At 40.1% G+C, this 15,522-nt stretch overlaps 1 long non-coding RNA gene across 3 annotated transcripts in view; it reads right to left on the bottom strand.

Moving 5' to 3' along the window:
• The window catches only part of LOC120096260 (uncharacterized), a 40,860-nt gene that overhangs the window by 6,311 nt on the left and 19,027 nt on the right, over positions 1 to 15,522 (bottom strand). The gene's annotated exons all lie outside the window — the stretch shown is intronic.

Consider the following 15,522-nt stretch of genomic DNA (forward strand, 5'->3'; position numbering starts at 1 on the left):
TAAGCTCCTACATTTAAAAATAAATGGAGAGATCTCATACTAGGACTTAACAGCTCACATGAAAGCTCTAGAATAATAAGAATTATTATTCCAAGAGGAATAGACAGCAGGAAATAAAGGACTGAAATAAATAAAATAGAAAAAACAGAGAGGACAATACAAAGAATCAAAGAGTTGGTTCTTTGAGAAAATCAACAAGATACACAAACCCTTAGCCAAAGTAATTGAAAAGCAGAGACAGAATATCTAAATTAACAAAATCAGAAAATGACAAGGGGAACATAACAACAGACATGGAAGAAATCCAGAGAATCATAGGTTTATACTTTTAGAACCTTGTACTCCACCTAATTGTTTCCAATGGAAAGAGATGGATAATTTTCTCAATAGCTATCATTTACCAAAGTTAAAATCAGGATCAGAGAAGACATTTGAATAGATCTGTCACTTCTGGTAAATAGAAGCAATCATTGAAAGTCTCCTAAACCAAAAAATACTCTTAGCTCAGTATTCTAACAAACGTTTGAAGAAAAGTTAACGCCAATGCTCCTCAAATTATTTTACAAGCTAGAAAGAGAAGAACAGTGCCCAATGTATTTCCTGAGGCCACGATTACCCTGCTGTCCAAATGCATAAAGTCCCAACAAAGAAAGAACATTACAGACCAATTTCCCTTATTAACCCAGATGTAAAAATACTCCATAAAATACTTACAAACTAAATTCAAGAACATATCCAAAAGACTATCTACCAGGATCAACTAGGCTTCATCCCAGAGAGGCAAGTATAGTTCAACATACAAAAAATCATAACTGTAATTTACCAGATAAGCAAACTGGAAGAAAATACATACACTATCATCTCATTAGATACAGAAAAAGCACTTGACAAAATTCAACAATTCTTCATAATAAAAGTCTTGGAGAGATTAGGGAACAGTAGATATACCTCAACAAAATAGAGGCAGTTCATAGCAAGTTTATAACCAGTATCAAGTTAAATAGAGAGAACTCAAAGCAATCTCACTTAAATTAGGAACAATAAAAGATGGACCACTCTTTCCACACCAATTTAATATAGTTTGAAGTTTTAGGCAGAGCAATAAGACAATTGAAGGAGACCAAGGGGATACTATTTGGAAAGGAAGAAATCAAAGTATCTTTATTTGCAGATGATATAATAGTATACATAAGTGTCCCTAAAAAATTCACCAGGAAATCCCTGTAACTGATAAGCACTGTCAGCAAAGTAGTTGTATATAATATCGATGCAAAAGAGGAAGAAGAAGAGGAGGAGAAGGAGAAGGAGAAGGAGAAGAAGGAGGAGGAGGAGGAGGAGGAGAAGGAGAAGAAGAAGGAGGAGGAGGAGGAGGAGGAGGAGGAGAAGGAGAAGGAGAAGGAGAAGGAGGAGAAGGAGAAGAAGAAGAAGAAGAAGAAGAAGAAGAAGAAGAAGAAGAAGAAGAAGAAGAAGAAGAAGAAGAAGAAGAAGAAGAAGAAGAAGAAGAAGAAGAAGAAGAAGAAGAAGCCCTCCCATATGCAAATGACTAAGAAAGCAGTCAGGGAAAGAGCACCTTTCACAATAGTCTGAAATAATTCAGAATATCTTGGGGTACTGTAACCAAGCAAGTGAAAGACTTATATGATTAAAAATTTCAAGTCGCTGAAGAAAGAAACTGAAGATCTCAAAAGATGGAAAGCTCTCCCCTGCTCATAGATTCATATGATTAACATAGTAAAAATGGCCATCCTACCAAAGGAATCTACAGATACAACACAATCCTCATCAAAATTCCAAGACAATTCTTCACAGACATTGAAAGAATAATTCTCAACTTCATAGGGAAAACAAAAAAACACAAGATAGTTAAAACAATCCTGAGCAATTTTTAAAAATGCTGGAGGTCTGACCATTCCTGAATTCAAATTGAACTACACAGCAATAGCACTAAAACATATGGTATAGGCATAAGAACAGACACATCAATCGGTGGAAGTCAATTGAAGACCCAGACATAAATATATCTACACATAAGGACACCTGATTTTTGATAAAGAAGTCAAAAATACACATTGGAAAAAAGAAAATATCTTCAATTAGTGGTACTAGTCAAACTGGATGTCTATATGTATGCAAATAGGTTCACTCTTACTACCTTGCACAAAATTCAAATCTAAGTGAATCAAAAACCTCAATATAAAACCAGATACACTGAACTTGAGAGAAGAGAAAGTGGAGAAGAGTCTTGAATGCACTGGCACAGGAAACAAGTTTTTGGGACAGAACACTGATTGCTCAGGCAGTAAGATCAACGATTTAAAAATAAAACCACTTGAAAAGCTTCTGTAAGGCAAAGTGGCATGCTACAGAATGGGAAAAGATTTTTGTCAATTCTACATTCAATGGAAGGCTAATGTTCAAAATATATAAAGAACTTAAGAAACTAGATATCAAAAAAAACAAATGTTCCAATTTAAAAATGGGGCGCAGATCCAAACAAAGAATTCTCCACAGAGGAATCTTAACTGGGCCAGAAATGTGTAAAGAAGCATCCTTATCCATTGGGAAAATGCAAATTAAAACTACTTTGAGATTCCGCCTTACACCTGTCAGAATAGCTAAGATCAACAACACAAGTGACAGTTCTTCCTGGCAAGGATGTGGTGCAATGCATTCACTCCCATTGCTGGTGGGAGTGTCAACTTGTAGAGCCACTATGGAAATCAATATGGAGATTCCTCAGAAAGTTTGGAACTGATCTACCTCAAGATCCAGCTATACCACTCTTGGGCATGTACCCAAAAGACACTCCATTGCACCTTGAGGACACTTGCTCAACCATATTCACTATACTCTATTCATAATAGCCAGAAAATGGAAACAATGTAGGTGTCCCTCAACAGAACATGGATGAAGAACATGTTGTATATTTACACAATGTAGTAATATTCAGATGTTAACAAAAACATCATGAAATTGTCTGACCAATGGATGGAAAAAATCATCCTGAGTAAGGTGGCCCAGATCCAGGAAGACCAATCTAGTATGGATGCACTTGTATGCGAATATTAGCCATTAAATAAATATAACCAAGCTATAATCCCAGAGCCATTAGGTATAAAGGAAGGGACTTAGATGCAGAAACACACGGATCTCCCTGGGAGGAGAAATGGGTTTACTGGGGATGGTACAGGGATACAAATGGTACAATACAAATGGAAGGGAAGATTGAGTTAAGGGAGACAGCTGGAAGTGAGGGGTATTTAAGAAATGGTAGGAAAGCCTAGGGAAGAAGAAACTCCCTAAAATATATGAAGTGAGGCTTCTTAATAATGGGGGAGATGGAGCTCTAAGTGATCATGTCTTATCGCCAAATACGTCTTCTAGTACCAGGACTGCATTATATTTGATTGAGATGTTGGCCAAGGGTGTCCCAAGGAAACAACCCATGTTTCCTAAGCATTCCTAAGACAATGGGATGCTCTGAGCAAACTAAACATGGGGCCCTATTGTTGAGGGCAACATCCATACTCCTCATTAAACATGGAGACTTTGAGCTGGTGCCTACATGGACCCTTCACCCCGTACCTAACAAACAGTAAAGCCCCATTCCTGAAGACAATGCCTACATGACTCAGTGAACATGGAAGGTCTAAGTGGTGCCTCCAACCTTATTTTCTGGGGTATTTGGTGCAGGAAGGTACTCTGCAAGCTACCAAAAGAGAAACATATCCAGCAGCCCAGACACAAAACCTTTGACCTATAATCTCTCCTGTCTGTGAGATACACTAGAGCAGTGATGGGATATAATTTGTGGAAGCACCTAACCAATGTCTCCTCCAGGAGAAAGACTCCATACACAGCACTGCCAAGGTGACCAAGAACAGCATAGAGACCTATGGTAAAACCATACTCTACTTACCTAATATATATATATATTATATATTATATATAATATTGATATATATATATTATATATATCAATAAAATGACTCCTAATGATATTCTACTATACTTATAGATCAATGCCTTATTCAGTTATCATCAGAGAAGCTTCCTCCTGCAGTGGACTAGAAAAGATGCTGAGATCCACAGCCAGAGTTCTTGAATCAAATAGTTCTAAATGGGAAAGAAGAAAGGAAGGAAAGAAGGAAAGAAGAAAGGAAGGGAGGGAGGGAGGGAGGAAGGAAGGAAGGAAGGAAGGAAGGAAGGAAGGAAGGAAGGAAGGAAGGAAGGAAGGGAAGAAGGAAGGATGGATGGATTAAATTTGTCCACCTGCACAGTCTTCCATTCCCATCAGGGAAATGTAATCAAAAACCAAAATGTTCAACTGTCCAAAGGATGGGACTATTCCCCAAACATAAGGCAGACAAGTCCACTATTGTTTTAACCTAAAAATCAAGTGGTAGTTAAATATCTTTCCTCTGCCCATCTAGAAGCCATATGAAAAGGTTATCACACTGATTTCTAGCCATCCCAACAGCTACCAAAAGGATTGAGAAGCAGATCCTGAGTTCATCACTCACTGTGGAGACCAGCCTTAGAGACCAAAGAGTCATGAGCAGATTCCCAGTAGGCAGATGCTCTTGTGAGACCATCAAGAAATTCTAATGGACTCTGATCTGGATATTTTAATAGTCTCTGTTATGGATTCTCTTGGTTCCCTGCTTAGTATCTGTAATACTAACAGTGTTCTCCTCTCTTCCGCATATCACCCTCCAGTCACCAGTCAAGGACTTCCTCTTCTCTCAGCACCTGGTTATGCAAATTAACCACTGAAGCTCTGTTGACACTTTTTACATAGGCCCACTTGAAAAGTGTTTGACTGCTGTACCCAATGACCTCATCCAGCAGGGAAAATCCAGATTGGTTGTTGCCCTGGTCCCATAAGGGTAGCTCGTGTTTCCACTTCAGAGGGGAAGGAGGGTGAAAAGGATGGGAGGAAGGAATTGGCTGGACAGCTCAGAGTTAAATGACCTTAAAGAAAAGTAACTACTTCATTTCTTGGTCTAACAGTCACAAATCTCTCTGGGCTTCTTGGTGGCCACATCTTTATTAGATACCAGGTATGTCAAAGTGTTTGGGTACAAGATCTCTGATCTAGTTCCCAAATCACTCTAGGGCTACCATTTCAGGGGGAGAAAAAAACAAAAACAAAAACAAACTCCCATAAAACAAAACTCCTCTGGTCAACACAATGGAATGGAACCTTCACATTCCAGTTAGAACAGACCACTCACAAGGTCAAAGAATTACTGCTAAGAAAGTGGGCTTACCTTAAACCACACTTCAGCCCTCATTTATCGTAGCAATAATTTAGTGTATTAGAAACTTCAAACAGTGAAATATGCTGAACCTTGGAGGAGAAACTATAACTGCCACTTTATTAAATCAGCACACAATTCTAAACTACGTTCTAAATATTTGACTCCCCAACCCCTCCACCACCAATAAGTACAAGTCCTTACCACTCCTTAAAGAAACTTCTCTTGGCAAAAGACAGAGGCTACTACAGGAAAGCACAACTAATTAAAATAAAGGGTGGTGGAGGCCAGTCTCAATTGGTATATCTACAGCACAATTCCTGCACCTAAGACTCAGAGACCACTGAGGAAGAAGGGAGGGAAGAATTGTAGCAGCCAGAGGAATAAGAAGTGGGCTGTGAGATTGTGAATCCTAGGAAGGAAGCTATGTAAAGTCTCAGCAGCATGATTGTCTAAACATGAGATGAACAGGAAGAACAATAGACATGCCGGAGTGGACGGCCTCAACCTTACACAAAGAGCTATGATCAGCTAAGGAGTGCTGAGAGTGGGACAGATAGTTTTCTTCAGAGGAGAGCACATCACCAGGTCATCTGGTACCAACTCGTCAGTCATCCCTGAAAACATACATACACATAACATTTTACAGACTGATTAGGTTTCACTTGTGTATTTAAGAAAATATATGTGCATTATATATAAGTGGATACACATACATACACACACAGATAGACACACACGCAAACATACATCTATGCAGCAACAATTAATGAAAAAGAGGCCATGAAGAGGTATAGGAATGGGTTGGGAAAAGGAGCAGGAAGGGGAAAATGATGTAATTGTATTTTAATCTCAAAAAGTAAAAAAAAAAAAAAAGCATTTAAAAGCTAAAAAAATAAAGAAGACTTTCTTGCTGAGCTTCAAAGAAGTCTTGTTTTTTCCCAAATATCTCTCTCCTCTCTCTCTCCCTCTCTCTCTCTCTCTCTCTCTCTCTCTCTCTCTCCCCCTTCTCTCTCTCTCTCTCTCTCTCTCTCTCTCCCTCACCCCACCTCTCTCTCTCTCTCTCTCACACACACACACACAAAATCACACATTTTCCCATAGTTGAGTTGTACTATGTTGTTTAACTCATAGATATACAAAAAAGTTACTACTCAACAGGGAAATGCTACTTACAGCACATTGAAATATTACCTGACATGAGAATAAATTATTTTTAAAATCTGAAAGATGAAATCCCATAAGTGTTGGTGAGGAGATGTTGAAAAGGGCATCTGTGCATACTATTGTCAGGAATGCAAATTAGTGCAGTCTATTTGGAAAATAAGTTTCAAAAAAAAAAAAGAGGAAGAGAAGGAAGAGGAAAGAAAACAGGATGTGTAATAGAGAACTCTTGCCTTCACCTTGGCATGTCTTTCTCCAGACATCTCCTACCTCCATCTGATATTCATGCAAATGAACCCCTGATGCAATTTTGGAGTCTGTTAGATAGATGACCCCAGGGTCTACCTCAGCCGCCACACCCGACAGAGCCCTTGGCTTTCCAATTCTCTGTTGGAAAATCCTCAGAAGAAAGAACGATGGGAGCAGAAGGTCCAAACCACTGACAGCTCAGGGGAGGGACCCCAGAAGCAGCAATTTTAAAACACCCTTGGTTCTCAGGCAGGAGGGAGCCCTGGTCTCTTAGTTCCCCCTCATTGAGCACATCTGTCTAAAGGCTGTAAGTGAGGGGAGGGATGAGAACTCCATTCAGTCCAGAGACTGATGCCTTCTGATGGAACTAGATTTCTAAATTTGGTTGAAATTAGGAGAGGTGTGTGTGTGTGTGTGTGTGTGTGTGTGTGTGTGTGTGTGTGTGTGTGTGTATCCTAAATATAACACTACAAATATATTCTACAAATTTTCAGCCCATCTCATAAATTATTTGAGAGTTACCTCTCCAAGGTGGGAAATGACATAAAGAGGAAAAGCCTGTTTAGGAAAAATTAGCAATATCTGGTCAAAAGAATAGAATTCCAGTCAGGCTGGGTCAATGACTTGGATAAGGGATCACCCCTCAAGAAGGCAGGACTACCCTAGAAGTTAGGGTCACCTTAAACCATGCTAAGGAGACAGGCGGAATAATTATCCCTTCAATGAGATGATGTAATGTTCTTTTATTTCCCAGAATTCCTGAACCTTAATGAAGTAGCTTCCAGGGCCAGAGACATAAAACTTTACAAGTCAGCTCATTTGTCTGGATTACCCAGAAAGGTGTAACTTTTTCCTTTTCTTTTTCTATCTCTGTTCTAACACTTTTTCCCACCACTTCAGGTTTCCTTACTTCTCTAAAGCAGGGCCCATCACCACGAACTTGCCTGCCACCATGTGGCTGACCTTAGTGTCAGCTTGACCCAAACAACATTCGTACTACTCCAGGCAGGTGCCAAGACACAGTTTACCTCTCTGAAGTTTTCTGAGAAACTCTAACAAAATTGTCCTTGAGCTGCAGTATGTGTGTGTGTGGGGAGGGGGATAAAAACATAGCTACCTAACATACGACCCAGCAACACCAAATCTAGGTCAACTTCCAACACCATCAGATAGCAGAAAAAGTATTTGCTTCCTCTTGTTCAAGCAACACTACCTACAGCAGACAAGGTGTGAGAAAAACCTAAGTGCCCATCTGAAGCGGAAACTTCTGGTCTCTGGAAAGTTAGTTATGTCAAACGTTGTTTTTCTGGGGCACACAGGTAAAAGGATGTCTTGCTAAAGCAAACATGTGAAAGGATGTTTTCCTGGAGCAGACCCAAGTGAAAGGGTGTTTTGATATAGCAAACACATGAAAGGACACTTGTTGAGGGAGTATAACTATGACCCCACAGGCAGTGGGTAACGGGCACTGAGAATTGGTTTGGTTTGCTTCCCTTTGCTATTCTTGGCTAAACACACACACATGTCAGTTGCCTTGCATAGCGCTGTAGAGCTCATCTTAGAGTAATGCTACCATTGAGAGAAACGTGCCTGAGAACAGCCCTATGTGTTTCCTGTGGCAGCTCGTTCCCTCTGAGGTCTCACCTAGGCCAATTGGCAAGCTTGGAGGTTTCTTCAGGATTGAACTACAGCTGTTGGTTCCTGCCTGGTGTCCTGTCTGCTTACTGAAAGGACTGCAGTTGCTGAGCTGTATTAGGTGCTTGCTACAGGACTGAACTGCTGCCAAAGAAGATCAAGCTCACCCAGACAAAAATATTGCTGAACAGGTCCACTTCCTCCATATCCTACTAACTTTTCCCTTCCATTACCATCTGCTGGGTGGTGGGCTGGAGGAGAGGTTGTTGAACCCTTATTAGAAGTAGATTGCAAAGAATTTATGCCTAAACCTGTTTACAAAGGAATGGAGAAAATATGGAGTATGCACCCAACAGGATATTATCTACCATAAAAGGTAAAGGAGTTCTGGCCTTTGTTTCGATGTGGATAAAGCTGGAGGACATAGCTTGTGGAATTTAGGTAACAACTAACATGAAAAAGGTACGAGGTGTTTTATCAGGAGACAGAAGAGGAAGATGTTGGTCACAGGTTACAAAGATTCATTAGAGAAATAAATTCTGCTGATCTACCATACAACAGGTTAACTATCATTAGTAACAATGCATTGTATATTAAAAAATGCTGAAATGTAAGTATGCAAGATGATAATATGCTAATTATTCTGAGTTGACCACTCCGCAATTAAGACATATATGAAAATACCATGTTTATGGCATTACATTCATTGTTTATGAATTTAAATTTAAAGCACTCGGTTGTTTAGATCCCAGCTACTTGATAAGCTGAACTTAGAGAGATGAGGTTCTCCCTTTGTTTTTATCCATCTCCGAAGACTTCTACTTAAAATTACTAAGATACTAAACACACAGCCAACTGAGAAAGTCCCTCCTGCTACGTGGGCCGAGCATCTTGGAGCCCCTTTAGGAACTGGTGTTCTAAACTATCTGAGACTTTAGATGCTTGACTTTGTTTCGTCCTGATTCAAATCTGTTTATCCAGTAAACAGTTATTAAATATTTACTGCCTGTTACAAAGTTTCCAGACACACACACAGTAATGAATGCCACACAGCGTTCCTTCCACGTGTGTTTTTATATTCCCCTACACAGATACACTTTGTACAGAATGGACTGTTTTTTTCTGATAGCTTCCTTCTTGGTAACATGCTTACGAATGCTCTTTTCCCAAATAAACACGAACATTGCCACTTTACCGTTTTCTACTTCTAAAAACTTGCAGGTTTAGCAACAATTCAAGAAAACTTCCTGTGTGCATTACACCGTTTGAAACTGTCAGCACAATGGCTTTAGACCCAGTAGCAAATTTTAGTAATTCTTCTTATTAAGCTATTTACTTTACATCCTAATCACAGCTCCCCCACCTCCTCCAAAACCCTCCTCTCACCTCACCTCTCCCTCATCCACCCTTCCTCTGCTTCTCTTCAGAAAAGGGGAGACATCTCGTGAATATCAACCAGACTTGGCATATCAAGTTGCAGTAAGACTAGGACATCTTCTTCTATTGGGGCTAGACAAGTTAGAGGAAAGGAATCCAAAGACAGGCATTGTAGTCAGAGACAGCCCCTGCTTTCGCTTTAGTAGTCCCACATGAAGACCCAGCTACAGATCTCTTACATAGGTGCAGAGGGACTATGTCTGTCCTGTGCATGCTCTCTGGTTGGCAGTTCAGTCGCCATGAGCCCCTGTTGGCCCAGGTTAGTTGATTCTGTAGGTTTTCTTATGGTGTCTGTTATCCCTCAGGCTCCTTCAATCTGTCTTCTGATGACAGTTATGCCAGGCTCCTGTCCATAAGTATAGCAGAATATTGTTAATATTGTCAGGGGTGGGTTCCCTCTCATGGCATAGTTCTCAAGCTGTGAAAGTCATTGGCTCACTCTTCCCTCAAATCCTGCTCTATCTTTTATCCCTGCACATCTTCTAGATAGGAAAAATTGTGATTTTAAGATTTCATGGCTGGGAAGAAGACTTTAGAGAAAAATAACAACAAAGAAACAAAGGCTTCATCTACCAATTCAGTCCATCAAATAATTAGATCTAAACAATTCAGTATTTTAATTTTCAATTCAGAAATAATAATAGTGTATACACTGAAATAAGTGTGGTGCATGATATATGGAGAACGGATCAGACTAAGTTAGCATTTTTATCACACTGCAAACCTATTTTAGCACGTTTGAATGAGGGAGGGAAGGCTCACCAACAGATCCATTCTCCTTCAATGACAGTTCATATTTTAGAACAATCCCATTAACCACCAAGAAACAAGGAAGCCCATCTTAAATTTCTGAAGCAGCTTTCACACCCCAAGATAAAGACAGGCAGGAAAAAGGAAAGCCTTAGCAGGTATTTCTTCTCCTTTTCTTTCTTTCAGTCAGTCAACAAGCACCTCAATTCACTAACGAAAACCGAATACAAGAAAATTCTGAAGTAATTATTAAGATGATAATTTCATATTTTACCGCACAGCCAGAGATAATATACCATAGTCAACGCATGACCAAGGGTGGCTGAACCATTTGGGGCCTTTAAATATGTCAAAGTTTCTAGCTACAAGTTCTGCATCACCCTTGTGATTTGCTTTTCAATGAGACGGATTTGGTGTTAGGGGGAAACAAAAATATTCTCCTTGATTTTTTTTCCCACTAATTTTTAACTAGACATTGGCTCCTCCAAAGAAGGGGTGGGGGGCAAGAAAAGAGAAGAGAGGAAGGGGAGCAGAAAAGAGAAGCAGATGAAATGGCAGAGGAACTCTGTATCTCAATCAAGTTGAAAGCTGAATTTGATTTACAGATGTACAGGATGCCAATCCATGAGTCGTGTGTGTGTGCGCGCGCGTGTGTGCGCGCGCGCGCACACACACACACACACACACACACACACACACACACACACACACACACACACACACACGACTGTCTTGCCTGCTTCCCAAGGAAGTGAAGTGCTTAGAACAGAAAGCATTTTAAGAGCACATTGTCTACAGAGTCCTTACAAGCATCTCAATAAGAAGAGTTTAAACGATAAGGTTTGCACTATACAATTGAGGAAGAAAAGTTAAATAAAGTTCTTAAAACTTTTAAGGGTCATGCTAACATAATTATTGAGCATTAAGGGTCCCTTCAAAAGAAAAATTATAATTTGATTGTTGTTCTATAACTTTAATAAATTTGAAGCCAAAATCATAATTCCCAGAGTCTAGAAGCCTCCTGTGCTCTTTTGTGTTCATGTAAACTCTGTATTTGACTGACACCTTGAAACACAGGCAGCCTCTCTAAGAACGTATACTAAAAACATACTGTAAATAAGTAGGTAACCTACTAAGGTTTTTCTTTTGATATTTTCTAGACTTACAGTTAATAAAAATGGTTACAGGAGCAAATGCTAGTTTAGTTCTTAGCAACATTGGCTATGATATGTTCTGGTTTTAACTAAGGTATCTTTGTCCTAAATCCATCCATCCAAATGACAGCATCATGGTGGGGTGGGGTCATGGTGGGGTGGTGGGGCTCGTTGCACTTGCTCCCCTGAGGCAGGAGGCAATACAGTTTATTAACTAGGAAGACAACACATCTACAGGAATGTTTCACCGGTCAGTCAGCTGGCAGTCACCACTGTCACTGAGTCGTGGATTATAACCAGGTCAGAGAAAGAGTTTACAAGTCATCAGAGGGTAATTTGAGCAATGTGCTTCATCATGGTAAGGCAGAAATAGCATTGCTACACGTTTATTGCCAAAATGGCACTCTGCATCATAGATTTGATAAGCTTGTGAATTTCAGAGAAACAACTGAGATCTATTTCTCGATTCATAACCCATAAATCTGGAGTCATAAATCAAGTTTCAGTTACACATGAGAGTATTAACATGTATATAGTATAAAGTTCAGAACATATTCTTCCGTGGCCATACCTGTCATATACTCTATGCTAGCCAATTTTTTTCTCTCAGTTATGATAAAATAGCATAATTAAGTGGATTATCTATAGTCCTACATATAGCAGTTACAAGATTATTAGAAAACTATAGGAAACTATGACAGAGATAGCATGGGGCAGAGAGGTATAAAACAGAGGCTTTTGAAGATATGATAGAGTTGGCTATGTCTTCCACAAGACAAATGAGTACTGCTAAGGGATGGAGGCAAGAGCAGGAGTCAGATGCCCATGAACAATGAACAAGAGGCCACGGTAAGAACAATGGATAAGACTAGGAGGAGAAGGAAGAGGAAGAAAGGGAGGAAGAGGAGGAAGAAGAGAAAGATAAAGAGGATGAGGAGGAGGAAGATGAAGAGGAGGAGGAAGATAAGAGGAGGAGGAAGATGAAGAAGGGGAGGAAGAGGAGGAAGAAGAGGGAGCAAAGGAGGAGAAGGAGGAGGAAAAAATGAGGTCACAGGAGACAATAATGGTATATCAGTAAGGCCCTTGGAAGGCCTCTGACTTTACTCTGAGTCATCTGTGAAGTCTAGGCATGACTCTAAGTAGAGACATGATAGGATTTTTCCTACAGCTTGAAATGCTCTCACCAGCTGTTGAGTTTAACTCTTCTGCGACATGGACAAGGTATTAAGCAGCAAGGTCAACTGGGAAGTGATTGCTGTAATTTAGGGATGACTGCAATAGTTAGAATGTTGTGGAGGCAATGGCACAGCCACTGAGAGAGACTCATTTTCTGTATGATATAGTACTTTGAAAACAGAACCAAACAAATTCCTAATGAATCGAATTCAAGATGTTTAAAAACAAACGTATCAATGTGGTATCAATGCAATCATTTCATCATATTCTCAATATTGTTCTACCAACGTATAAGCGCTTGTCCCATTGAATCACACATCTGGGAAAGAAACCAATGTCATGACTCACTCCTTCCCAATGTGAGAGACACACTCCAAGGCTCATTTTCCTTGCAACTACAACATAGATATGTGACCTACTTTCTGGGGATCAGACTCACCTCCTCAAATCTCACCAACTGGTGATAAGCTGAGGTGATCTGCCAGGCAGGTGGGAGAGAGTGGGCCTGACAGTTCCCTAGTGTCATCAGATGTGGTTCCTGGCACAGATGTGGAGTCAGTTGGGGAGCAGAAGCCCTTTGCTCCAGTGCTCAGGACACAGCATCAAGAATTTTTAATCAGACCTGTTCTGCAACATGCCTTTGGATATGTCTCTTAGGAACAGGATTCAGTGCCCCCCACATATTTAGAATTCCCAAGACTAAAATCTTATCATTAGCTTTCCAGTATAATTTTACCCATCTCCTTTCTGCTTCTTAAAGTCAAACTTATCTTCCATGGCTTGCATATATTATCCTTGATGGGTGCTGGCAGCTAGAAACAGTATCTGCATCTTGCCTAATGCACTTTGTGTTGCTGCATCCTGGCTGACTCATCAGGAATACACATTTGTCCCTCACCGCTCTGCAAAGGGAGAAACCATTAAAGTACCAGTAAGTTGGCCTCAGGTTCAAGGTCTGGTGTACACTCCAGAGATGAAGAACTTTGTACAGAAGGCAAGGAGCCTACTCCCCAAAGTCCCTTTAATAGTGATATTAATCATTCATGAAGCCAGAGCCTTCACCATGTAGGCACCCTCAAAAACTCCAAGTTGCTGCCCTAGGAACTAGATTTTACTTTGTTTGCCTTCTTTTTGGCTCTCACTATGTAACCCTAGCTAGTATATAACTCACTATGTAGACCAGGCTGACCTCAGATTCACAGAGATCCACCTGCCTCTGCCTCTAGAGCGCTGGGATTAAAGATGTGCACCACCACACCCAGCTTACATCTCTGACTTAGGAATCTTGGAGGACCAGTTGAGAACACAGCAGTATGCTTTCATTCCTTGTTTTGTCTGGTGGGAATGGTGACGAGCTTGTCTTACCATCAGTTTCACACACACACACACACACACACACACACACACACACACACACCATTGTACAATCAACTATCAAAACTTGAAGTTTTGGAGAATCAAGACTGATTTCCATCTAAGCTCAGGCTGCTGTGACAGAGAAATGGATGTCAAATGAGGAATTTCTTTTCACAGTTGTGAAGCCTGGGGGGATTTTGAGATCCCATTACCAGCATGGGCCAATTCTGAGAGGCATTATTTTTTTCAAATTGTAAAGTACAGACTTTCTGCATTCTGTATGGGCACTACTCCCATTTAGGAAGGCTCTACCCTCATGAGGTAATTGTTTCCAAAGGATTTTACCTCTAAACAAAACCACAAAATGACATTTATATTTGGATCCATAATCAGAACCAAGTCTTCTTTGTTTTATCTATAAATTAATTCCAGAGGGGGAAGATGCAAGCGTACTTTAACTATAATTTGTTATTTCAAAACAAATCAGTGTTACAAAACTGTCCTACATACCGCATGGACCTGGATTATCCAGAAGCTCCTTGGCGTCTTTTGTACTGTCAACTGTTTCTTTTATTATCTCCTGCATGTGCGCTTGCCCGAATGCCGTAGGCGTGGCAGAGTACAGCTTTCAGAAGTCACTTGTCTTCCTCCACACTGGCTTCTGGGGATTAACTCAGCCTTGGCACCAAGGACATTTCCTACTGAGCCATTGCACAGGCCCCAGTAAGTCCTAAAGATCACTTCAAGGACAGGACTATGGTCAGTTCCCAGACTTTGTTTTCCGAGGAACCCAGTCTCGTTGGCTGTGCCCAGGACTGACAGAGGACTGAGCCTACCTCTCCCTTACTCCTCATTTTCCTTCCAGTTTGGTACAGCCATTGACGCCTGCATTCCTTGCCCCTTTCTGATTTTGTTTAATATTCAAGAGTATGTACTAAAACACTTCTTAAGAAGGGAAATTAAAAAGCTTTTTTTTTTCTGAAAGCTAAAGGGCCTCCCTCACCTGTTTTGCTCTTTGTTTAATTTTAATTTTGGAGAAAGAATGTAAATTACAAATAATCTTCCTTTTCATTTTAAAGTCATTATTTAGTTATCTTTTAGCATCTGTTTTCTGATATCCTGCCATTCTTGTTCTTAAGAACATGACTCCTTGGTGTTTTGTTTTGTTTTGTTTTGTTTTGTTTTTTAACCCAAGTGATTTGATGTTTAAAATTTGCTTCAGAATAATACAGGATGTGTTGTGAGTTGTTAATGGGGTTAATGTGGACATAATATTCATGATAGATATATGCACACTCGTTATACAACTCTCAAATTATACTCAATGTTTGTATAGTAAA

Source organism: Rattus norvegicus, chromosome 13 (assembly GCF_021556685.1).
Source record: "Rattus norvegicus strain SHRSP/BbbUtx chromosome 13, alternate assembly SHRSP_T2T, whole genome shotgun sequence".
Lineage (NCBI taxonomy): Eukaryota > Metazoa > Chordata > Mammalia > Rodentia > Muridae > Rattus > Rattus norvegicus.